We start from the raw sequence: 24,825 nt of genomic DNA, 5'->3' as shown, positions 1-24,825 counted from the left end.
CAGTGCCACCCAATGCAACAGGGACCTGTTTCATACTGGGTGAGGGGACTTGGTATTCTAAAGTGGAAAGACCATTTAATATCAACCAGTCGCTGACTTTTCGGGCTGGAAGGCCTGTGACTATGTACCCCTGAGTGCCTGAGACTACAACTGGGAGAATTCAGGTTCCCCAGAACCCTAAGGTTACAGCAGAGCCAGGGTCTTAAAGGACTTGCTCAACTTGGACAAGAACGACAACAAAGAACAAAGCCCAGGACACTGGTTACTTGTGTCAGTCAGAGGGCAGACGAGGAGACTCTTCCAGACTGAACTGCACAGATTCTTGCTCCTTCCATGCCCCAGAGAGCTTCAGGACAGCGCTTTGAGAAGCTGGGGGTTTGCAGCCGCAGGGAATTTTACACAAAGCCTGACACAAGGTACAGTTTGCTAGCATTTTGGGTGAGGCTAGTGGCGGAACCTGCTTGGTGGTAGCTGTACCCTCACACATTTTGGAGCTGAGTGCGGTGGTTTGAATGAGAATGGCTCACACAGACTTATGATAGATTTGAATGATTGGTCCCCAGTTGGTGGAACCGTTTGGGAAGGATTAGAAGGGTGGCCTTGTTGACAGATGTGTCACTGGGGATGGGCTTTGAAGTTTCAAAACCCATTCCCGTTGGCTTTTTCTCTGTCTCCTGATTGTTGTCTCAGTGCATAATGGCTCAGCTACAGTTCCATGCCTGCTGCCACACTTCCTGAACTTACCGTCTGAAATGGTAAGCAAGCCCCCAATAAACACTTTCTTCTCTATGTTGTCTTGGACATGTGAGATGTGAGTGTATAGCAGGATGCATGCTGACAATGACTTGTTGAAATACAGATTGGCTCCACCCGAGGTTTTCTGCACTAACTCAAGAATTAACATCTATAGCTAGCCCCCGAGCGGTGCTGATGTTGGTGGTCCAGGGATTACACCACGCTTCACCAGTGAAAGCAAATCTGATTTGTGAGTGGAAACTTAGCAGGGCCAGCAAGTGATATGATGTACCCAGAGCCAGGTGGTTGATGTGCAGACATGGGGAGACATCGGATGTAGGCCGTTGCTGCTCAGCCCTGATCTGTTCTTCATCTGTAGGCGTGAAGACCTCTGTATCTCAAGCGCTTTCAGTAGTTTCAGGTGTTGGGCATTCTGATTTGCTTGGGAACAGCTTTTTAGATTTTGGAGTCAATTTTCTTTCTTTATTTTTTAATGTGTAAGCAAGATGAAAGTTGTTTGTGGCCTTATTAGCTGCTAGTTTGAATTTTCTTGGATCTTAGTTCTTGGGACAGTGGGGTTCTTAGAGGGCTCTGTCAAGGGTTCATCTCAGGGTCTGGAGGGATGGCTGTTGTTAAGAGTACAGCCTGCTCGTCCAGAGGACCCATGTTCAATTCCCAGCAATCCCATGGCAGCTCACAACTGTTTGTGACTCCAGTTCCAGGAGACCTCACAACCTTTCTGCACTTCTGAGGGCACCAGGTACCCATACATATTAAGTAAGTAAAGAGAAAGCTTTATATTTTAAAGAAAGAGTTAATCTGAGTGGTTCCCTTGGTTCTCACTGACCAGGAATGAAGTCACCCACGCCTTGAGTAGAGCTACAAGGGTGTGTCTTCTGTGACGAAGGCTATGTTTCTCACTTGGACTCTCCACAGAGTGACTTGAGTTTCTGTGACGCATGGCAGCTGTCCTTGCTCAGAACAGTCGATCCCAAACCAGGAGCAAGTGAGAGACCTTAATGACTTGTATTACCTAACTCTGAAAACCACACGTTATTATGCCAACAGCATTCTGCTGATGACACAGGTGAGCTGTCTCCTTAGGTGATTCTGTAACTGGGAACCTTGAGGGCCGTTTGGAGGTTGGCTAACACGGTATGTTCAGAGGAAGGCGTGGGTGCTTTTCTTTCCTTCTCCCTCAAGTGCTTTGTTTTTTTTGCCCTGTTGCTGAGAAATCCTTTACTTATTTCCATATCATTATCACCCATTGCTTACTGATGCTGCTGACATTAAGGAAAGCTCTCATCTGAACGGAGTCTCAGGAGTCATATGGTCCAGGGTTGCAGACAAGAATCCCGGGAGAAGCCTGAGAGGGTAGATGCTTAAACTCTTCAGTTTGCCAATGTTTCCAACAAGCTAATTTCACCCGGTTGTTTTTTCAGGCCTCTGTGTCCCTGGGCTCTGATCTGGATAATCCAATCACTGGGTGGCAAGCTGTCCTGGTTTGTCTAGGACTTATGGATTTCTTGGTACTTAAGTATTTGTTTGTGGTATGCACTTGTTACATTGTGTGTGTGTGTGTTTGTGTAAGATAGAGGACAAAGCCCACCTTCCACTTTCATGTGGGCTCTAGGGATTGAACCTGGGTCTTCAGCCTTACGCAGCACGCAAGTGCTTTGTCCCTTGGAACTGTCTCATAGGTCCTGGTCTCCATCCCTTTTTTCAGTCTATTTTCTGGACTAGCAGCTTTGACTTCACTTGGTCACTCAGTGCTGTAGCTTCTCAGACAGCACCCCACATGTCCTGAATCCACATGTGTTTAGTGAGAGTCCAAGGCAATTTGATGCACCTTGAGGCTTAGGACTTTCTAAGTATAAGCAAAACTTGACTTGAGTTTTCTCAGGTCTCAGGCTCACTGGTCTCAGGCATAAAACAGTAATCTGCCTATGCTTCGTTTAACTTGACCTTGATGCACCTCTTGCTTTTAGTTCCCACTTCATCACCAAAGGAAAGACAGCTAAAGTTTCATTGTTGGAGGGAACCTAAAAGTCCCAGCTCTGCCCGAGCTTGGGTTGCAGTTCTCATAAAGCACCTTTTGACCATTGAAATCCCCGGCCCCTCCTCCCTACACAAAGTGGACATAAGCAACAGAGATGAGGGAGACCGCTGAACATTTAGGTTGTTTCCAGTTTCAGACACTCCGAGCATTGTTTCCCAAGGTATCTTTGTAGATCAGCCTTATGGAAAAAATTAATGCTTCGTTTCTAAAAGCTTGATTCAGAAAAACGAGTTTACCACACCAAAGAAGATGCTTGTTTGAAACCACAGTGGATATCTAAGAACATGCCTGCGCAACGAAAGCTTGAAAAAAATCGCATTTATTTTGTGGGAAATTAAAGAGCTTTAGTAGGGTGAGTGTAGAGACGACATCTCTCCTTGAAGGATGACTTTGGCAGTCCGTTTTATTAGGCGAACAAGGTGCAGAAAGGACCTAGCTAAGTCATGTGAGATGGCTAGCAAAGAGATTATTCATGCTTCCAGGAGACATTTTGGACATTTCTTCTGGTTGTAAAACACTTGTACTGATTTTGTAATTAAGACTTTGGGGGTCTAGGTCTGTAGAGCAGTTGAAGTTGGCAAGTTTATGCTTGCCTTGTATACAATAAAACCCTGGGTTTGATACTTAGAACCCAGGGTGGGGGTGGGTCTTCGTGTTCTATTGCTATGAAGAGACACCATGACCATGGCAACTCTTACAAAGGAAAACATTTAATTGGGGAAATGCTTACAATTTCAGAAGTTTAGTCCATTGTTCATCGTGGTGGGCACCATGGCAGCATGGAGGCAGATGTGATGCTGGTGAGGTAGGCCAGAGTTCTACATCTAGACCCACAGGCAGCAGGAAGAGAAAAGAGAACCATTGGGCCTGACTTGAGCTTCTGAAACCTCTGTGACACACACTTCCTCCAAAGAGGCCACACCTCCTAATCCTTTCAAATAGTGCCACTCCCTGGTGACCAAGCATTCAAATCTCTAAGCCTATGGGGACTATTCTCATTCAAACCACCTTGGAATGAGTCAGACAGATTAGAAGTCCAAGTGCTGTGGCCAGTTGAGAGCCATCCTTTGAGCCCAGCCTTGCTTCTCCATTTTCAAAGGCAGGCAATCAATGTTCTTGTTGCACTTGATGGGCGGATCCCAGGTCGTGTGCTCATTCTCTGGCAGCCAATTGTGGGAAAGGGAATGTTTTATTTCCTGTCCAAGGAGCCTGTGGCTCAGGGTGGAGCAGACAGTTGCTGTCTGGCCAGTCGACGTGTGATGTTTTTTTGACCCCCTAGTCAAGAACTAAAATAGAAAAATCCTTCGGCTCTACTCTTTGAAAACTTCTACTTGTCTGTGGACACAGTTATGAGTTATTCAACTCTAACTTCTTGGCATTCTAGGAAAACCAGCTAAAGTGGGCAGAGTGACTACTCCAAGTGCTATTTCATGTCACCTCACCTCTGATGTATCATAATATCTGGGATGCAGATGCTGTTAACTAATTTTTGAGACAGAGTCTCTCTATGTTGCCCAGGCTGGTCTTGAAATAGTGGATTCGTATGATCTTTCTGCTTAGCCCTGATCCACAGTGCTTGACTCTGGATTGACTCTGCAGATGGAGGGTTATAGACAGTTACAGGTACTTGTGAGCTGCCAGATGTGTACTCTGGGAATGATACTCAGGTCTTCTGCAAGACCAATATTTGTACTTAATCACCGAGCCATCTCTCTAGATCCACTGGGAATTGTTTTTTGTTTTGAGTTTTATTATTTTAGAAAATGTCAGCAGCCTTTGATAAAGTTGAAAAAATTATTTTATGTTTATGGATGTTTTGTCTGCAGGTATGTCTATGCATCATGAGTGCTTGGTGCCCACAAAGGCCAGAAGAAGGTGTCAGATTCCCTTCACCCGGAATCCTAGACAGCGGTGAGCTACCATGTGAGTGCTAGGAATCAAACCTGGGTCCTCTGAAATAGCATCCATGCTCTCAACTGCTAGCTCTCTCCCCCAACCCTTCTCCCCCACCCCACCCCACCCCCTCCCAGGCACAGTTTTTAATGTTTGTTTTAGAAATTGAGCTTCGGAAGCACACAGCAGTGGAGCCACCTTCCTAGAGTCACACAGGAGATACATGCTGGAGCCAAGATTTGAACTGAGGCTATTCAGATATAAGATTTTGAATCTTTTGCTATGCGTATTTTCCTAGGGAGATAGCAATGGACATCTACTAATGTCAGACAGGGTATTGACAACAGACCAGAGAAACACATCTACTCCACCAGTGTGCTGGATAGTTTTATGTCAACTTGATACAAGCTAGGGTCATCAGAGAAGAGGGGACATCAACTGAGAAGATGCCTCCATAAGATCTGGCTGTAAGGCATTTTCTTAATTAGTGATTGATGGGGAAGGGACCAGCCCATGCTGGGTGCTGCCATCCCTGGGCTGGTGGTCATGGGTTCTATAAGAAAGCAGGCTGAGCATGCCACGAGGAGCAAGCCAGTAAGCACACTCTTCTATGGCCTCTGCATCAGTTCCTGCCTCCAAGTTCTGGTCCTGTTTGAGTTCCTACTCTGGCTTTCTTCAGTGCTAGACTATGACGTGGAAGTGTAAGCCCAGTAAACCCTTTCCTCCCCATCTTGCTTTTTGTCATAGTGTTTCATCACAGCAGTAGAAACCTAACTAAGACACCCAGCTAGATAAAACAAAGACTTTAGTTACTTACATAGTAAGAGACTACTTAACAGGCCGCTAGCTGCACCATGGTATAAACTTCACCACAGCAACTGTTAAGTGCTTATGTGACCTCAGGGAGGGATGTGGTCTCCTTCATGGTCCCTTGGGTATTTTGTGGGCCAAGGGACATCTTCACACTAGCAAGTGCGTTTCCTTAACTGATTGTATATCTTCAGGAGTGTAGCCTCCTGTAAGAAACATCAGATATGAGTCTTTTCTATCAAATACTATACAACTTGTGTTTACGATAAGGAATTCAAGTCTTTTTATATCCCTCATCTTGGAAGACTTTCATGCAAATGCTTTAATGCCCCCTTGGTCAACAAAGCCTTTGTCTATACAAAGGCTCTGCTACATTCTGGGATTAAAGTGGTAGATCCCCTCCTTCTTTCGTTTTCTTTCCAACAAGTCTTTTAAACTAGCCAATCAAATAAGACTAAGAGGTCAGGCCTTGTGAACTGTCTGCTCTCTTCATAAGGGAATGCCCGGGAAGACCTGATCTTCTGTCTTGTGTGGCTAATCATAGCTGCTCCAATTTCAAAATAGCAGTTGCCACATTATACCTGGAGGGCAGAGTTCCCCAGCATAAGTCCAGGGTATGTTTGGATCCGGTGCTGTTTCTACTCAAGAGAATAATGACTCCTATTTTCAGGACTTAGTTGGCACCAATGAGCGTCCTCAGTGCTTTCTGTGAAGTGATTCACCAAGTCCATAGAGCGCCATCAAATCAGAAAATGGAACCTCAAAGACAACAGCTGTTTACCCAGGTATGTCCCCTGGTAAGGGACTGAACATGCGGGGTTCACACCCAGAGATGTCCAGCCAGGTGGGTCCCCTGGTAAGGCACAGAACAGCAAGGTTTCATATCCAGACAGAGTCCACACACTGAATATGAACTTTCCTAAAACATCTGCCCACTTACAACACACAGGAATTCTCTCTTGGTCCCAAGTTATTTCCTTGGGAGGTCTGGAAATGCAGACCGTCCTTCTGATGATGCAGCTGCAGTTGAAGATCTGATCCCAGCTTTCTGGTTTACTCTGATGCTGGTGATCTGGACCAGAGCTGGTGTCAGATAAAGTAATTTAAGTTTACTCTGACCTCTGTCATTGATAGAGCTTGGTTAGAAAGAATTCAGACAGAGGAAGTATGTGTGAGAGTGGTGTGTATGTGTGAGCATGTGTGTGTGAGTTTGAGTGTGTGAATGTGTGTGTGTGTATGTGTGAGTGTTATGTTGGGATAATATTATTGTGTACTGTGTGGAAGCATCACCTGTCAATAGAAAGCTGATGGCCTATTATCAAAAGGCAGGAAATAGGTAGGCGTTCCAGTAAAGAGACTGGAATTCTGGGAGATAGTAAAAGGCAGGAGATTCACCCCAGACTCTGAGGAAGTGGACACATGAAACTGAGGAGAAGTAACTCATTCTTGTGATAGACAGAATAGTTTAAATGGGTTATGTACGTTACGAGCTAGTGGGGGGGGGGAGGGTGAGCCAAAGCTTATGGCATAAGCATTTATTCTTAAATAAATAGCTTCCAAGTCATTATTTGGGAACTGGGGCACCATTGGAAAAGACCACAGTTACAGTATGAGTATGTGTGTATGAGAGAGTGTGACTGTATGTGAGTGAATGTGTGAGTGTGTAAGAGTGTGTGTATATGTGAGTGTGGAAGGGTGTGCGATTGTGTGAAAGAGTACGAGTGCGTAAGTGTGTAAGAGTATGTGAGTGTGGGAGTGTGTAAGGGTGTGTGAATGTGCAAGTGTGTACAAGTGTGAGCATGAATGCATGAGTGTGTGAGAGTGTGTATAAATGTGAGTGTGTAAGAGTGTGAGCATGTGAGAGAGTGAAAGTGTGTGAGTGTGTGAATGTGTAAGAGAGTGAGTATATGTGAGTGTGTAAGTGTGTGAGAGAGTATGAGTGTGTGTGTGTGTGTATGTGAGTGTATGAGTGTGTGAGAGTGTGAGTGTATATGTGTATTCATGTGCTGGGGTGGGGGCAGCTTCATGCTCTAAATTTGTCCTTTTAGAGATTCTGGAAGAATATGAAGGGAAGGAGATCATTAGCCTTTTCTTGTTCACATCCACAGTATGAAACTGTGGCTCTTTAGCAAAGGAAATATTCAAAAACCGAAGTTTCACTGCTGGAGAAATGTGTTTTTCTAAGTGAAAATAGAGTTTAGCCTCAATTTGAATTGCAAATCCTTTCAAAAGCAGATTGGAAAGATAGAGTGGGCAGGAATGAACTCTTTCTACTTTGTTTTATAAAGAATTCCCGAGACAAGCTTTAAAAACAACAACAACAAAGTCCTAATTATTTTTTAAAAATTCTGCTATCTTACCAATATTAATGTTTTAGGTGAATTAAAACAACCAGATAATTTTATACAATATCAACTTGGTTTAAGATGAAAGAAAACAAAATGCTCATTACCATTGCTGCTGCGGGTTATTGGAAGCAGAAAATTGCAGGGTGTGTTTGGCAAGCCGTGACTCTAAGAGTTGTCCCAGAGGATAAAGCACACGGTGGGGAAGCAAGATTCGAAGTGGGGCAGGACAGTCTATGTGGCATGGTCTGAGCTCTCTGCTTGGGAGCTGCAAGGTTTGAGCTTATCACACCCAGCACAGTGAGCATCATTATACGTGGTTTTCAGTTAAGAATGACTGATGCTCAGGGAAGTAAACTGGCACAGACCATGTTCTGAGCCGTGAGAATGAACCTGGAAAAGTGAGGGCGTACTTAGATGTGTTAAGGAGCAGACATGGATGCTGATATTCGGGACCCCATTCTATTACATTCTCTTGAACTTAGAAAATCCATGAAGAAGCAATGGATGGGGGGTGATACTCAGTATTTGGAGCTGGGATGATCAGGTGCTGGGCAAAGTCCTGGAGGGACTGGGGAGGAGTGCAGAACAGAGGTTAGGGAAAGGATGTCGAGGTCTATGCAGAGCTGTGGAGTGAGGACCTGGCCAGGAAGTGGGAGGTGCAGGTAGGTCTAGCTTCTGAAGGCAGATGGAAAGAATATGTGATCTTCAGACATCACTGGGCAGAGTGTGGAGGGGAGGTGTGGAGAGGCTCCAGAGAAGGGGACAGGCCATGATGGAAGTGGTTGGGTGAAGAGGTTGGTATCTCAGAGGATGGAGAAGGAGAGGGACTTTTGTCTCTCTGTGTTTTTTAGGGTTCTGCATGAAGTACCTTCAGAGGGTATAGAGTTGACATATGTTAGAGAGAGGGATGAGGGGAGGAGAGGGAAAAGAAGAGGGGGTGTTGGGAAGGGATAATGAGCTATTTACAGAGCTTAATGTGTGTGCCTGAGAGACAGAACAACTACAGGAAGCTGGGAAACATGCAAACACACAGACACACACCACACACATATCACATACACACACACCCCATAGGACATACACATACACACACACACACCACACATATCACTTATACACACACACCCCACAGCACATACACATACACCACACACATATCACATATACACACACACCACAGCACATACACATATGCATACACTTCATACCATTCTCTCTCACAAACACATACCACATGCTACACACACACTATATGCACACTCACATACACAAACACCAACTCATACACACACATACCACACACATCATATATACTCACATACATAAACCACACACTCACACTCACACTACACACATACACACCACTCACAATACACATATACAACACATATACTACAAACACAACATAATAATGCACATATCACTGGCAGCATAACACACACACACACACACACACACACACATATGGGCCATAACATACCCCAACCCTCACACACAACATGAGATTTTTGAGAAAGTTTGCTATCTTAATTGAAGCCCTGAACTCAGGCCTGCTTTCTAATCTGTGCTTCCTCTTAACAAACAGGGTCCTGTATGAGTGAGAACACCCGTGTGATGAATGGGTGCTTCAAGAGCGGAAGGAAGGAGGCAGTGGGTCAGGTAGATAAAACAGAACAGGCCAGGGGATCTCCTGTGTTAATTGGTGTGATAGGAGTTGGTTGTCAGAAGCCATGGCTAGCCCCCAACACTCTCCAGGGTCTTGTCTGCCACTTACCTCACATCACAGCAGGAGACCCTTGGAGGAAGGGTTGGGAACTGGTTACCCCCTGGTGGGGTGGCAGTGGGGGGGGGGTTCCTCTGCTGCTGGAAAGCTGCAGAGATGTGAGGTTGAGCTTTGCCCAGAGTCTGGTGTGAGTTTTGTCTGCTCCCTGATCCTGGTAGTCAGGAGTCAGGGCTGGGAGCTGTGTGGGTTTTGAGACTTCTCAAAGAATGGCCAAACTCATACCTCTTGGGTATAAAGTTGATGTGTGTTAGGGAAAGGGAGGAGAGGGAGAAGAAAAGGGGGATGGGAGAAGGGACAAGCATGTTTCAGTTGGGAGCAGTTAGTGTCTCAGTCTGGGGTACAGTGTCCACTCCATACCACCATTCTACACTGGGCAGCAACAGGAGAGACTGGGCGTGTCTTGCTTCTGCACATGCGCAATGCTGAGACGCGTGCCCCACTCCCAATCCAGGGTCTGGATACCCTGTTCTCTTTATTTCTCCACCCAACACTCACTGGAGTCAGCAGCCGAGGGACCGAGGGACACTCCTCCTGCACATTATGATACAAAACTACAGAGCCCTGGCTGATCTCAGAGTAGCAAGAAGTTACTGAGTGCTGGGACTATAGGCATGTGCCAACCCTGGAGCAATTTCTGAGAACATTGGAAAGTGGAACACGGGTCTAGCACTCCACTCTAGACGACGCCTGCTCAGCGTCTGGCTCCCGAGTACCTGCTGTTGGGTGTGCCATTTCCACTGGAAAAGGTTGGGCCGCCTGAAACCCCTAATTAGTGTCAATTTTATTATTCATGTGGCAGAATTCAAGCTGCCTGTAATCACTTGGATAAAAAAAAATTCTTTGGCTTGCCTTTAATCCCAGCACTTAGAGGCAGAGACAGCAGGTTCAGGAATTCAAGGTCATTTTCAGTTACATAGTGAATTTGAGGCCAGCCTGAGATGAATGAGACCCTGTCTCAAAAATCTAAAAATACGAACACACAAAACCCTTTGTCTTTCTGGTGTGCATGAGGATGCAGAATGTATAATTTGGCCTAGTCCAGGCATCGTGTGTCAAAAACCTTAAAATTGTGGATATGCTAGGAACCAAGAATTCCAACTCACTATTGTAGCCCAGATTAGCCTGGAGTGTGATATGCCTTAAAATATTGACCCACCTGCCTCTTAACAGACGACCTGTGGAGCCTTGCTTGCCAGGATTTTGCTCTTATTGATACATATATTTTGGCCCAAGGCTTCTAAGCTTAGAGGTTTCTTTTTCTTTTTTTCCTTCTGAACATCACCTTAACATTATTTTATGAAGCAAATTTGTTCTTCGATTGACAATTTTACGCATAAACACACTGACCACTTTCACGGCCCCACCTTCCTAACACCCGGGTCTACCTGCCTCCCACAGATCTTTCTCATCCATTCATGTCTACTAGTTATGTGATCCACGAAGTTTAGCCGGAGCCAACTGTGTGACGATGAGCCCGGCAGACTGAGCAGGGGTACCCAGCTGAAAGCAATGGCTCTTCCTTCCTCAGATCTATCAAACAGTTCAGCAAGTAGGGCCCTTGAGTCACCTCCCTCTTCCATGACCGATGGTGGATAGGGCCTGTCTTGCGCCAGTCCCGTGCATGTAATTGCGCTTTTGAGTTCATGACTTCAATGCCCAGCTTTCACCGTGGTGATGATAGTGATGGTGATGATGATGGTGATGATGGTGATGGTGATGATGACGATGATGGTGGTGGTGATTTTGAGACAGGTTTTCTCTGTGTGTAGCCCTGGTTGTCCCAGAATTCACTCTGTGAACCAGGCTGGTTTTGAACTCACAGAGCTCCTCCTGCCTCTGCCTCCTAAGTGCTGGGATTAAAGGTGTGCACCATCACCACCTGGCTTGTTTTCTGACTCATTCCTACCTCCCACTCCCTCTTCCACTATGTTCCTTAAGCCTCACAGGGAGGGGGTGGTATAGGTTAGGTTGAGCCCCTAAACAAGACGTTCGTTCATACCTTATTTTAAGATACTCTCAGAATGCTGCTCATTGGACAAAGATATGTAGAAAACATTGCAAACAGCCTACTGTTGCCTGAGGCAGACCCAGGAAACCCCTGGAACTCACATAAAGGTAGACTATGAGAATGACACACAGTTATCCTCTGACCTCCACTTGTGCTCTGTGGCACCTGGGCCACCCTCCCAACACACACCCACACACACGCACACACACACCCCACAATAATAAAAGAATTAAAGAAAGGTATTTGTAAGCTATTTGGTTTCAAACGCCTGAGAATCATTCTGGAACGTCAGGCCCCATCATTTGATTGGTGAGTGACTTAGACAAGGAAATGAATGTCTTGAAGCCTTAATCTCTGTATCTATCAAGTGGGGCTAATCATCACATGACCTCCCAGGGTTTCTGTGAGCATTCGAGGAGATAATTCAGGAATTACTTATCTGTAACTCAGCACAGTGCGAGCACTTAGGCAATTTTGTGTTCTGCTGTCCTTACACTTAGTTTTGAGATTGTCCGTAGGGAAGAGCTAGAGAGACAGAAAGCATGATGGGAAAGATGTCTAGGATGATGGGGCTGAGCTGGGTCGGGGTGGGGTTGTTGTTGTTGTTTGTTTTTATTTATTTATTTTTGTTTTTGTTTTTCACATCAGAATGCTGTAAAAACACATGGCGACTTTTGTAAAAAGGAAAAGGGGTTACCAAGAAGACAGCAGCCTTGATTGCTTGAGACCCCTTGAGAACTTCAAGACCTCCTTGCTCTGTTAGTCCTTGGTCTTGTTGGAGCCATCTGAAGTTGGACCTGTAAGCAGAGCCAACAGTCCTGTCACATGCCTTCCCTTCCTGGCCTGCTCCTGCCCAGGGGAATCTCACTAGCAGGGGTGTGTGTGTGTGTGTGTGTTTAGGAAGCAAACACTTGAGTCTGGATAAAGCTTGAAAAGTGGTGATGCCTCCTCAGCACTACCACCATGAGATAGATGCCTGGGGTGTGAAACCCACCCCCACGACAGGAGATGCCCGGGGAGAGGATGCCTAGTGGAACTCCACTCTGATTAGTCAGCCTTCATCAGCCCAGTACCAGAGAGAGTTCTTTTGTGTCTACTCTTCCTCTTCCATCCCTGTGTCTGCTCTGTCACAGATTGCTCATTAGCACTTGTGGCAAATGTCTCGAGGCAAACAGGGGGGCTAAGTGACAACCAAACTGTTTCAATCTCCTGGGAGGGACAGAGGAGATGGGTGGAGCCGTCTTTCCCAGAATTGAAAGGTAGAGAGGATGGGGTTGGGGCTCCCACCAGGAAGGTGCGCACGGAGCCTGGAGCAGAAGGAAGGAAGGCTTCCGGTTCTCAGGGGAAGGCAGATAGGGCACCCAGGAGGCAGCGAGCGAGGAACAGTGTGAAGGGAGGAGCTGGGGCTTTCTCCTTTCCAGGAGAATGTTCAGAGGCTGTGGGACTGGAGTCTGATCTTTGCTCATCAGATCCACCAGAAGGCCACTGGCCATGCTTTGTCCATTTTTTTTTTTTTGCTGAAAATAAGCTTATAGATTTATCTTTATTTCTTGAGACAGGCTCTCTCTTTTTTAGTTCTGGTTGTCCCAGAACTCGATAGGCTACACCAGGCTGGCAAACTCAAACTCAAAGAGATCTATCTGCCTCTGCCTCCCCAGTGCTGGGGTTAAAGGCATGCACCACTGTTCCCAGCCTCAAAGATTTAATCTTTGAGAAGGTGTATTTTTTTTTTTTGTATTGTATATGCATGTGTTACATGGTATACATCATATGAATGTCTCCCCTGTATGTGTCATTGTGTACTACACCTGTGCCTGCTGTCCTCAGAGCTCAGAAGGTGAAGCTGGTGTTCCTGGAACTGGAGATGTGATGGTTGTGAGCCACCATGTGGGTACTGAGAATCACTGAGCCATATCTCCTGACCTAGATTTTTTTTTTCTTAAATGAGTCACACTCTTGCATCATATCAATGACATTGTTTTGTTTTTTCCTTGTGATGTGAGATTGAACGTCACCTGTCCTTACTTAGCATATGCTCCACTCTACGACTAGACCTCTAACACTGGAAACTTTTGCCTGATGCAAAGTCACCAAGGTCTTCTCCTAGAGGCTTTGCTCTTTTTTTAAATTAACTAAGTAATTTTTGAGTCAACGACTCTCATAGCTTCGGTTGACCTTAGCTGACAAAGAGGTGAACAGAATTCACCAGTGAAAGGCTAATCTCCTCAGATGGGCTGCTGAAAAACGAGAATCCGAAGGCAGAATAATTAAACCTTTGTTTTGATAAGTTTGTATCATTTAATTTTTTTATTTGCTTAGTTTGTTGGTTAGATGGTTGGTTGGTTGGCATTTTTTTGAGAGATGCCTTTAATATGCAGTTTGGACTGGCCTGGAATTTATAATCCTCCTGCCTCAGACTCCCCCACACTGGGATTTCAGGTGTGTGTTTACTACCTGACCTGAGAGGACTTCTGTTGTTCAGTCATATTTCTCAGAACTGTCCACTCTTCATTGAATTCAAGCATAAAACAGATTTTTTTTTTCCTGAGCTTGGGCCTTCATCTCTAAAGCCTCCCGTGAATGTAAAACAGATACGTTCTCTCAAGCAGAAAGGGAACGGTTGATCCATATTTCAAACCACAAATTCTGCTCTCTCGTGGTTGACTGTGTGGGCTCAGTGGTCTAGTGCTTAACTATCATACACCAGGCTCTGGGTTCCATCCCTAGCATTGGACGTGGGTAAATTTGATTCACACTTTAAACCTGTATTAAATGCAGAAGCTAAAACTTCTAGGAATGTAGCTCTGTGGGTAGAGTGCTTGCCGAGCAAGCATGAAGCCCCAGGCACAATCCCTATACTACATAAACTGAATATGTGGTACATGCCTGTAACCCTAGCAGCCAGGAGACAGAGGCAGGAGGATCAGAGTTCAAGGCCATTCTCTGACTGAGTCTAGGTTAACCCGAGAACAGACTTAACAATATCGTGTCTCCCTAAGAATGTGGGCTCCTCTTCCTATTAGTTTCCTTTAGGGAAATAAGAGAAATAGGGAAATTAGGTGACTAGTTTACCTTAGGTATGTCTACAATGGCCAACACACAGGCCTTGCATAGCTTTTCTTCATCAGATCTATCCTAAGCAGTTCATGTTTTTTCATGCTGTTATGGATGCCATTGCTTAAGTCTTAACTTCCAATGGCTCATGGCTGGCATATAAAAACAGAATCAAGGCAGAGGAAGGCAGTTCTCTGGGAGATTGAGTCCAGCCTGGTCTACATGGCAAGTTCCAGGCCAGCCTGGGCTACTCAACCTCTGTTTCAACAAAACATGATGGTGTTTGCATTTTTTTCTTTTTGTATCCTGATCTTGGATCCTGCAGCACAGAGGATCATAACATCCTGCAAATAAGAATAGGAGTAGTCTTCCTTCCCGACATTTATTGTGCTTTTTATCCATTGTTCTTTGCTTTTCCAATCTCCCAAACAATACCGGACAGAAGCAGGTTCAAGAAAACATCTTTGCTTTGTTCTTGGGTTCAGGTGAAAGAACTGGATTTTTCTTTGAGAATAATGTTGCCCAAGGTTGATACAAATGCTCATCTGCAAACTGAAATACTATTTTTTTTTTTAATAAAAAAACTGTATTTACCTAGGAGCAATTACAGAGTGGTATTCAGTTAACAGAACAACAATTATCTTTGTATAAGCTGCATCAGAGACAACTGAAGATGAAAAAAACAAGACCCAAAAATAAAACCAAAAGAGAAAAACCAAAACCAAACTACTGTCCCCATATATAACTAATTTGTGCTGGGCACCAACAAGAACCTGCTTTAAATTTCCATGCCAATTTACAACCCCCAGACTGTACCAGGCAAGGTTAGTGGCTATTGAAAATACCACCAGGACAGGGCTATCTAAAGACACATTCAGTAGTGTGTTAACTATACAAAAAAAAAAAAAAAGACACTGTACAGTTTAAAAACAAATCTTACACAGCCTTACATTTCAATTGTTTTCTTTAAAAGGAGTGAGTTGTGTACAGGGGGTTAAATGCTTTATAGACAAGGAAAAAAACTGTGCTAGAACCAACTTCTTCTTCTTCTTCTTCTTCTTCTTCTTCTTCTTCTTCTTCTTCTTCTTCTTCTTCTTCTTCTTCTTCTTCTTCTTCTTCTTCCTCTTCTTCCTCTTCTTCCTCTTCTTCCTCGTCCTCTTCATCCTTCTCCTCGTCTTCCTCTTCCTTCTTTTTCTTGCTCTTTTCAGCCTTGACCACCCCCTTTTTCGCTGCATCAGGTTTTCCTTTAGCTCTGTAGGCAGCAATATCCTTCTCGTACTTCTTCAGCTTGGCAGCCTTCTTCTCATAAGGCTGCTTGTCATCCACTGCAGTGTTGTTCCACATCTCTCCTAGTTTCTTTGCAACATCACAAATGGATAAGCCAGGATGCTCGCCTTTGATTTGGGGGCGGTACTCAGAATAGAACAAGAAGAAGGCCGAAGGGGGCCTCTTGGGTGCATTGGGGTCCTTCAACTTCTTTTTGGTCTCCCCTTTGGGGGGATGTAGGTTTTCATTTCTCTTTCATAACGAGCCTTGTCAGTCTTTGCCATATCTTCAAATTTCCCCTTTTCTTTAGCAGACATGGTCTTCCACCTCTCTGAGCACTTCTTGGAGAACTCTGAGAAGTTGACAGAAGCATCCGGGTACTTCTTCTTGTGCTCCTCCAGGCAGGTTTGCATCAAGAATGCATATGAGGACATTTTGCCTCTGGGCTTTTTAGGATCTCCTTTGCCCATGTTTAGTTGATTTATTTTCCACCACGAGGCACAGAGTCACCCAGTGCCTGTCCTGCTTGTGCTTGCCCCAGTGCTGTCTCTATGGAGCTCAATGTCTGAAGTACTATTTTAAAAATCAAAACATAAAGGTTGAGTTTTGTCAAACACTCTTCCTACTTCTATTAATATAAGCTGCATGGTGGCGACACGCCCCTTTAGTCCCAGCACCAAGGGAGGCAGAGGTAGGTGGAAGGCCAGCCTGGTCTATAGAATGAATTCCAGGATGGCCAGAGCTATACAGAGAAACCTCATATCACAAAACTAAAATATGAAAAATTGGGGCATGAATGTGAGTCTGGAGAGCTGAAAACGGTCAAGAGCAGTGTCTGCGGGCAAACTTCCTTCCATAGGTGGTGTGGTATGTGTCAGTCACTGCTGCCTGATTTTGCCACTTTGGAACATATTTTAGATATTCTTTACATCTCTGCTCATTTTTGACTGGTTGTCAGGCATTCTGAACCACCTCTTATTTTGTGTGAGATAGCCTTTGTGTCCCTGCGGCTATTACTGTAGACCTCTACTGTCTTGGTCTTTCTGGTCCTTAGCTTTGTTTCTTCAAACCTAGGAATCTTCTGGGTTCTGCCTGGATCCCCACTTCCTGCAATGTTAGGAATAGGGAACCGCCACCACTCTTCAGTTCCTAGATTCCCTCCACCCAAGAAGAAATCCGTGAGCAGTAGCCACCTTCTTTCTCTCTCTCTCTCTCTCTCTCTCTCTCTCTCTCTCTCTCTCTCTCTCTCCCAAGTCCCTGGTGACCCCTCATTGTATCCTGGTGAGTTCATCTGACCTGGATAAACCTATTGGCTGCAAGTGGGGCTTATCTACTTTATCGTATGTTCTTCATTCTTTTCATTGCCTTTCTGTGATACGCATTCATCAAACTTTGGGTGGTTTCTACCTTTTGGTGATCATGACTAGTATAGCTGTGACCAGTAGTAGTCTTAGATGTGTGCTTCAGTACCTGTTCTCAATTCTTTTGAGTATGTTTCTGCCACTGAGATCTCTGGGTTAATTGCTAATTATAATTTTTTTTAGTACCACTAGGTTATTTTACACAGTAGCTGAACTATTTATTTATTTATTTATTTTTAATTTTTAATTTTCTGTTTTTTGAGATGGGGTCTTTCTATATACATATCCCTGGTTGTCTTGGAACTCACTATATAAACCAGGCTGGCCTTGAACTCACAGAGATGGGTCTGCCTCTGCTTCCAAGTGCTGGGATTAAAGGAGTGTGCCACCATGAAGGTTTTAATGTTTTTATTTCATGCATATGTGCCTTTTGCCTGCATATATGTCTGAACACTACATGAACACAATGCCCAAAGAGGCCAAAGGGGGTGTTGGATCCCCTGGAACTGCAGTTGCTAGCTGCCGGGGCACTGGAAACAGAACCCAGGTTCTCTGTAAGAACATGTGGATGTAACTACTGAGTTGTCTCTCCAGTCCTCCTACTTTTCTTTGTTGAGGTGTAATTCACATCTTAAATGCATACATTTTAAGAACGTAGTTCGGTTTTGTCAAATGTACAAATGTATAATTGTCATTGCAATGGTGAAATAAAAAATTCCCGAATTGTAGAGTTTCCTCACCTATTCGGAATCTGTCCCTCCTTCCCTGCCGGTCATTTGATGTGCTTCTTGTTAATGCAGATTAGTTCTGCTTAGTCTCTAAACAGAAGCAAGCACTGGGTGCTATTTTGGATCTGATGGATTTGGTCAGCCTAAATGCTGAGGAAAGTTTCTGTTTCATAAATACCTGCAGTTTGTTTATTCATTCATTGGCTCTCTGCATAACTTTAGCCTGCCTTTTGTGGTTAGCGACATCCATACAGACTGGGTAAGTTCTAGAGAAAACAGGTCATTTGCGTACAGGGCTCTCACCCAGGGTTTAGGCTTTGGTCTCACTGGCAGCATGGAATGTCAATTGGCGTTAGCCATCCATTAACCAAACTGCAGGTAGAGTCCCAATCAGGATTCCTTAGTGATCTATTATTGTGGTAAAACACATGACAGGGGAACTGATAGGAGGAAGGGATTATTTGGAGGAAAGAAAGGCTGATTTGGGGCTCTTGGTTCAAGGGGAATAAGAGTTCACCGTCATGACAGGAAAGCGTGGCAGCAGGCAGGTACGGCACCTGGAGCTGGCAGTTCGGAGCTGAGGGCGCACACATTGAACCTCGAGCAGGGAACAGAGGGCTTACTCGAAATGGCATAGGCCTGTCAAGTTTCCAGGCCCACTTCTGGTGAGGAATTTCTTCCAGCACCCTAAACTCCTTGGGGCCTGATCAGAGTCACTTTCACCATCTTATATTTCCCACACCGCATTTCCTAACATTTCACACTGTGACGTCTTTACAAGTGGCTTCAAAACAGTCGGATTCTATCCACCCGCTCCCATGTCTGGGAGCCTCTCTGTTTCAGAAAACAAACAAGATCAAGATATGCTGCTGTCCCTCTGTGAGCCCAGTACAGAGGGAAGGGCAGATATATAAGGAATTATTTGCATTGTGGGAGGGTGAGAAGAGAGGGAACCCCTAAAATGTACCAAAGTGCTCCCGGGGAGGACTTAACCAAGTCTGAGAAAGAGGTCCGGGATCTAGAAGAATTTCCCAGTTGCTAGAAGTAGAGATGCGAAACCAAGTATAGTTTACTGGGTACACAAAGAGAGGGCCAGGGTATGTTCCTTCTCCGGATCAGAGCTGGGAGAGTGCACGCAGAGACAGTTACACAGGGCTTACCACATGGGCTTATGGGATTGGGGCTGAACACTTTGTTCTCTTCAAGCTGGACAGCCAAGGAAGTGAGGGCTATTTGTCTCACAAGTGAGAAGCCTCAGGACTCGGGAGCTAGTGATGTAGCTGAAAGACCTGAACGCCACCTAGAGAGCTGCTGGTTCTAGTCATTGTGAGGGAGCTGAATGAAGAGTCTGTATATAATGTCCATGTATTAGAGAAACAAAAATGGCCGACCTACTCCAGACCGGGTTGAGCATGCACGCATAAGCTTCCCTTTCTCCCACTTTCTCATCCTATTTGGCCTCCAACTTTCTGGATGGTGCTACCCACACCAAAGGCAGGATCCTCCACATCACTTTGTGGATCCGACTACCAATCTTCCGTAGAGACATCTTCAAAGACATGCCCAGAAATACGCTCTACCAATTTTGCAGGCACCCCTCAATCCAGTAAAGGGAATGATGGTACAATGGCTTAAGAATGAAGGAACCAGGGGGCTGGTGAGATGGCTCAGTGAGTAAGAGCACCCGACTGCAGGACGGATGGAACTGGCAAGAGATAACATATGGTGGATAAACAGACAAGGCCAGAGCTCAGGGCAGGATCTCCGACTTGTTGAAAGTCAGGTGTGTCCTGCCAAATTTTAACTTTGGCAGATGGATAGGAGGTAACCATTGAAGAGAAAACGTCAATGTACTCGCTAGGTAGGAAAGATGAGGCAAGAGAGGACAGAGAAAGAAGTTGGAAGGAGAGTTTGGTTGTTGCTGGGGGAAGGAGCTGTTTCTGTGATGTGCTGGAGGGAGGGCTGTAGAGGCAGGCACAGCCAAGGAGCAGGACCAGGGGCTTTGGGACTGCATCTGGTGGCCAGAAAGGAAGCAACTTTTACTTGAGAATGCTCGCTATGGTCGGTGTCTCGGAAAGGCTAGGTTAAGAGTTTAAGATGAGAAAAGTAGCGTATGGAGGGGGTTTGGGTCTGGGAAGTTCTGTTGGGGATGATGAAAAGACAGCTGCAAATGTGGTCTGGTGTTCAGGGCAGATGAGAATGGAATTGTAATCCATCAGCCAACGGTGGGAGACTTGTGACAGTTGTGGTTATAAGTGAAACTGACCAGGTTGAATATGTAAAGCCAGACTAGAGGCTTGGAAGTGGACAGAGAGGAAGGCATCCAAAGAGACAACAGAGTGCCAAGGTTCTACGCAATGAGGCAATATTGCTGCTTTTATTTATGTGTCCAACATTCCACTGGTCTGTCTGTTTCATCTAAAAGGACATCTCATGTAACTGGTTTACATGGAGCCTTTGTTTCTGGTTAATTTGCTGGTGGCTGCCTCTCAAAGCCCATAGATAGTGTGGCCTAACCCAGGGGATGACAACCCTGCCACAGTGCAGGGAGGGCAAAAGGGGAAGGGCCACCACATAGGGTGCACCCCTGTGTCTTGGAGGTAGAGCCTCAGAGAAGGTGAACAGAAGCTGACATTTAGAGGACCTACTATGTACCAGCTAGACATGGATAGGCCATTTGTGTGTGTGTGTACGCACGTGTGTAGAGACTTTAATGGCCCAGAATTCTGAAATGTGGTCACCTTAGTCTTTTTTTTTCTTCATTCTGTCATTTCTCTTCTCTATTTCTTCCCCATCAAGAAGTCTATGTGTTCCCCAGATCAAGGTGGAATTGAGGCAAAACTTCCTGGGTTTTTGCTTGTAAAAGCTTTAAAACATTAATGAGAATGTCCTCGCAGGAAAGGATTATACACACAAACACACACACATACACGTGCAGACTGACAGATGTTCACACACACATATACATAGATACACACACACACACCTCCTGTGTATGGAGGTGGGAGAGCAGACAGACTCAAGGGGAGGGTATGTAGTATCACAGGAACAGTGTTGAAGGAGACATGTTCTAAAGATGGCTCAGAAAGGGAAGAGAGACATTGGTCCATGCCTTGAAGACAAGATTCAGGGTTATTATAGAGTGATCTGTGTTAGATCCTGAAGACCTGTAGACCAGATCTCTATGACCAAATCCACTACTACTACTATTTCTTCTTCTTCTTCTTCTTCTTCTTCTTCTTCTTCTTCTTCTTCTTCTTCTTCTTCTTCTTCTTCTTCTTCTTCTTCTTCTTCTTCTTCTTCTTCTTCTTCTTCTTCTTCTTCTTCTTCTTCTTCTTCTTCTTCTTCTTCTTCTTCTTCTCCTTCTCCTTCTCCTTCTCCTTCTCCTTCTCCTTCTCCTTCTCCTTCTCCTTCTCCTTCTCCTTCTCCTCCTCCTCCTCCTCCTCCTCCTCCTCCTCCTCCTCCTCCTCCTCCTCCTCCTCCTCCTCCCCCTCCCCCTCCCCCTCCTCCTCCTCCTCCTCCTCCTCCCCCTCCCCCTCCCCCTCCCCCTCCTCCTCCTTCTCCTCCTCCTCCTCCTCCTCCTTCTTCTTCCTCCTCCTCCTCCACTTCCTCCTCTATCTCCTCCTTTTCTTTTTCTTCTCTCCCCTCCCCCTTCTCCTCTCCCCCTTCTCTCCCCCTCCCTCCCTCTCCCTCTCCTTCTCCCCCTCCCCTTCAGACCCTAGGAAGGGGAGAGAACTGATAACCTGGGTCTCCAAACAGAAGAAAACAAAATCCCCCATTGATAGTGCTTGCTGAGCACCCCCACCAAAGCAGATTTCAAACTGCCAGTCAGGCCCCCCTGAATTCAGAATTGGGCAGCCTGTACAGATACAGACTGCTTTTGCCAGCTAGACAAACCAGCTCTGGCATACCACCGAAGTCTCCTGAAACCTGGCAAAAATTTTTTGCAGTTTATCAGCAAATAGGAAGGAGGTGGATTGCAAAGGATGTTCTGTTTTCTTTTTCTCGCTCACCAACCTGTGGGCTGAGAGCCAAGAAAGCAACGGAGTCCAAAGCCTTGCAGGCTTTTTGACTGTTCTCCCGCTAAGACCCTTTGGGCATGCGCTGCTGGTGAGTTCCCATCTGAGATCTTGCCTCTGATTGCCACTCCATCTTTCTGTAGTTCTATAAGGAATATTACCAACTGCACACAGTAGCTGGGGGTGTGCATCCTAATACCTTACCTCTGTCTGTACTCTAATCCACATTGCTTTGGTAACCACTGTGCTAAGGGTCTAAATTTTACACTAAGATTCTGAATATAACCACTTAATTACACCCAAGAGGTGAGAGCTGGCAAGGGTGGCAAAGGGGAGAGATTCTGTAGTCAGTGTTTTGACTTTGGCTCAGCCATTTGTGTTTTCAGTCCTGAGCAATGGCTCACTCCTCACTGGTGAGTAATTTCATCACCAGCGCAAAGGCACATATGTGACACTCATGTCTCTTGCGGTGGTGGAGATCACCAATTTGCCCAAAGACCTTTTTCTGCTGAGCCCAAGCCAGTCTTCATGCGTCTCGATGACACTTCGAGGGAGTTACTATTGAAATTGTTGATAGTGGCTGGGCCAGCTGGATTCCTAAATGTGTCTCTAATCTCAATACTGGCTTTTCTTTCTTGGCTCGTGGCTGTAGCGCTGGGTGGGACTCTGGCTAGAGGGAAGCAGCCAGGCTGGAGTAGAAGTGACTGTCTCCTTCCTGTCTCCATGTAGCTGTTGTATGCACCTTCACAGGTAACCCTCGTGGGCTCCACTAGCAGAGGCTTCTCTGGCAGTAAAGTTGACACCAACTGTAGTCTTGCTACCATCCATAAGACCAGCCTGTATGCGACCCAGCACACTGTGTAGTCCTTCAGTGTTTTGAGCTGTCTTTGTGGACCGCCCCTTCCAACCTTCTATGTCACAGTAATTCCTTCCGGGTCCCAGTGGTGTGGCTGACAGCTGGTACCTGCTGTCACTACTTTCCTGCTGTCCTTGGGTTCTGCTACTTTCCTTGTTAGCAACTCTTTACCTTCAATTCCTTTTGCTAAAATGATCTCCATCCCCATCTATGCCTGACAGATATAATACAAACAAGGTGAAACCTGTTTTCCTCCTGCGACTAGGCTGAGACAGTAAGGCTGGTGGCAGAGACCATGGCTACACAAAGCCCTGAGACTTTGGTACTGTCAGAGAGCGTGTGACCCAGGTCTCTGGGTCCTCTCCCTCCATGGGGCCTCCTGGACTGCTGGGCTTCCTTGGGTCACACAGCAAGGAACTCACTTACCTTTCCCCTCTTGGGGAATGTGTAAGCTTGAGATGGTGGTGGCCCACCGACTTCTCTATTATATCCAATAAAATAAAAGAAAGACATTTCTCGTCCCAAAATGCATAAGCTTGTGTAAAAAACTCCCAGTGGTTCTTTATGTTTAAAAGTACTCTATCACTAAGGGCAAGTGTGACACCTTCAATTCTAAGTTTAAAGTATAAATTAAACGGAGCGACATAATATAAAAGAGCATGTGAACATAGGTGTAACAAACCAAGAGATTGATGTTGCTCAGCCCATTCCATATAAAGTGCCGCTATAATAATACCTCCTTTTTCAGGTGGATCGGGGCAGAGCTACCTTCCGTCGACGGTAGTTATTGTGGATGGATAATACATATGTCAATCAAGTATAATACAATGACTTCTGGGGGTTTTGTTTGTTTGTTTGTTTATTTGTTTGTTTTTGGTCCAGTTCTGAAACAAACTACTTTTTTTTTCCTTTTTAAATCTCTTTATTTCTTTTTTTCAGTAGTGGTACTCCTGACATATAACCCAAACTTGAGTGACTCTCAAGTAGTCAGAATCAACGGGTAGAGTTTTCTTCCGTTACCACTCAAAGGGACAGCTGAGGACATTTTGTTGTTGTTTTTTCAGGAAGTTAAAGAATCTCCTAACCTTAGGAGAGATCCCTTCTGATGACTGAGCAGGCAGGCTGGTCTCACACTCCTGATGACCCATCCACAGGGTCATGGAGTGGGGAGCCTTCTGGGCTTAGCCTCTAGGAGAAAGGCACCCCTTAAAGCCATCACCCAGCCCAGATGGTCTATACCCAATGATTTACCGAGCGTTGCGGCTACTGACACCTTTTATGCCCCTTCCTCTAGGCCAAAGGGACAAAGCTGATGAAGAGGTGCCGGGAACCCATCCCTGGGTCAGCTCCATGGAACTTTCTCATCATTGACTGTATGTGTCCCTTTGCCCTGGGAAACAAAACCCAGGCCCCTTGACTTTGGGTTGCCCACACTTTGCTACCACCGCTGATGCAATGGTCTAAATTTACGACACCATTAGTGAAAGCCGTTTGAGACTCTGCCTTCTTTCCCTAGCCGCTGAACTTCATGTGGTCCAGAGTAAATCACTGTAATGGCCGTTGGGCCAGCATTGTTGTGGGCATGTTTTACACCCATGCTGTCAGTTATTTGGGGTGGTTGAGTTGAATTGCCAAGTGTCGAGTTACAGTTGTTACTTTTCTTTGCCTTGGGCATAATTAGGAAGAGCCCCACCAGTCAAAGGTAGCTAGGTCCATAATGGAGGGTGAAATCAATTCAGGGCAGGGCGTGGGACACATGAAGGGACAAAGAAGGTGAAGAGGTGGCTTACACTGCCATGTGGTCCCTAGGCTTTCTGTCCTGAGGAGAGGATTGTATGCTCTGGATCTCTCAGGTAAATGCACAGGGGCTTTCCCTGGCTCTGGGTTCCTGGATACAAAGATGGA

Source organism: Mus caroli, unplaced genomic scaffold (genome assembly GCF_978045245.1).
Source record: "Mus caroli unplaced genomic scaffold, Mus_caroli_1 scaffold_20, whole genome shotgun sequence".
NCBI classification, from domain to species: Eukaryota; Metazoa; Chordata; class Mammalia; order Rodentia; family Muridae; genus Mus; species Mus caroli.
This window is presented reverse-complemented; position numbering follows the sequence as displayed.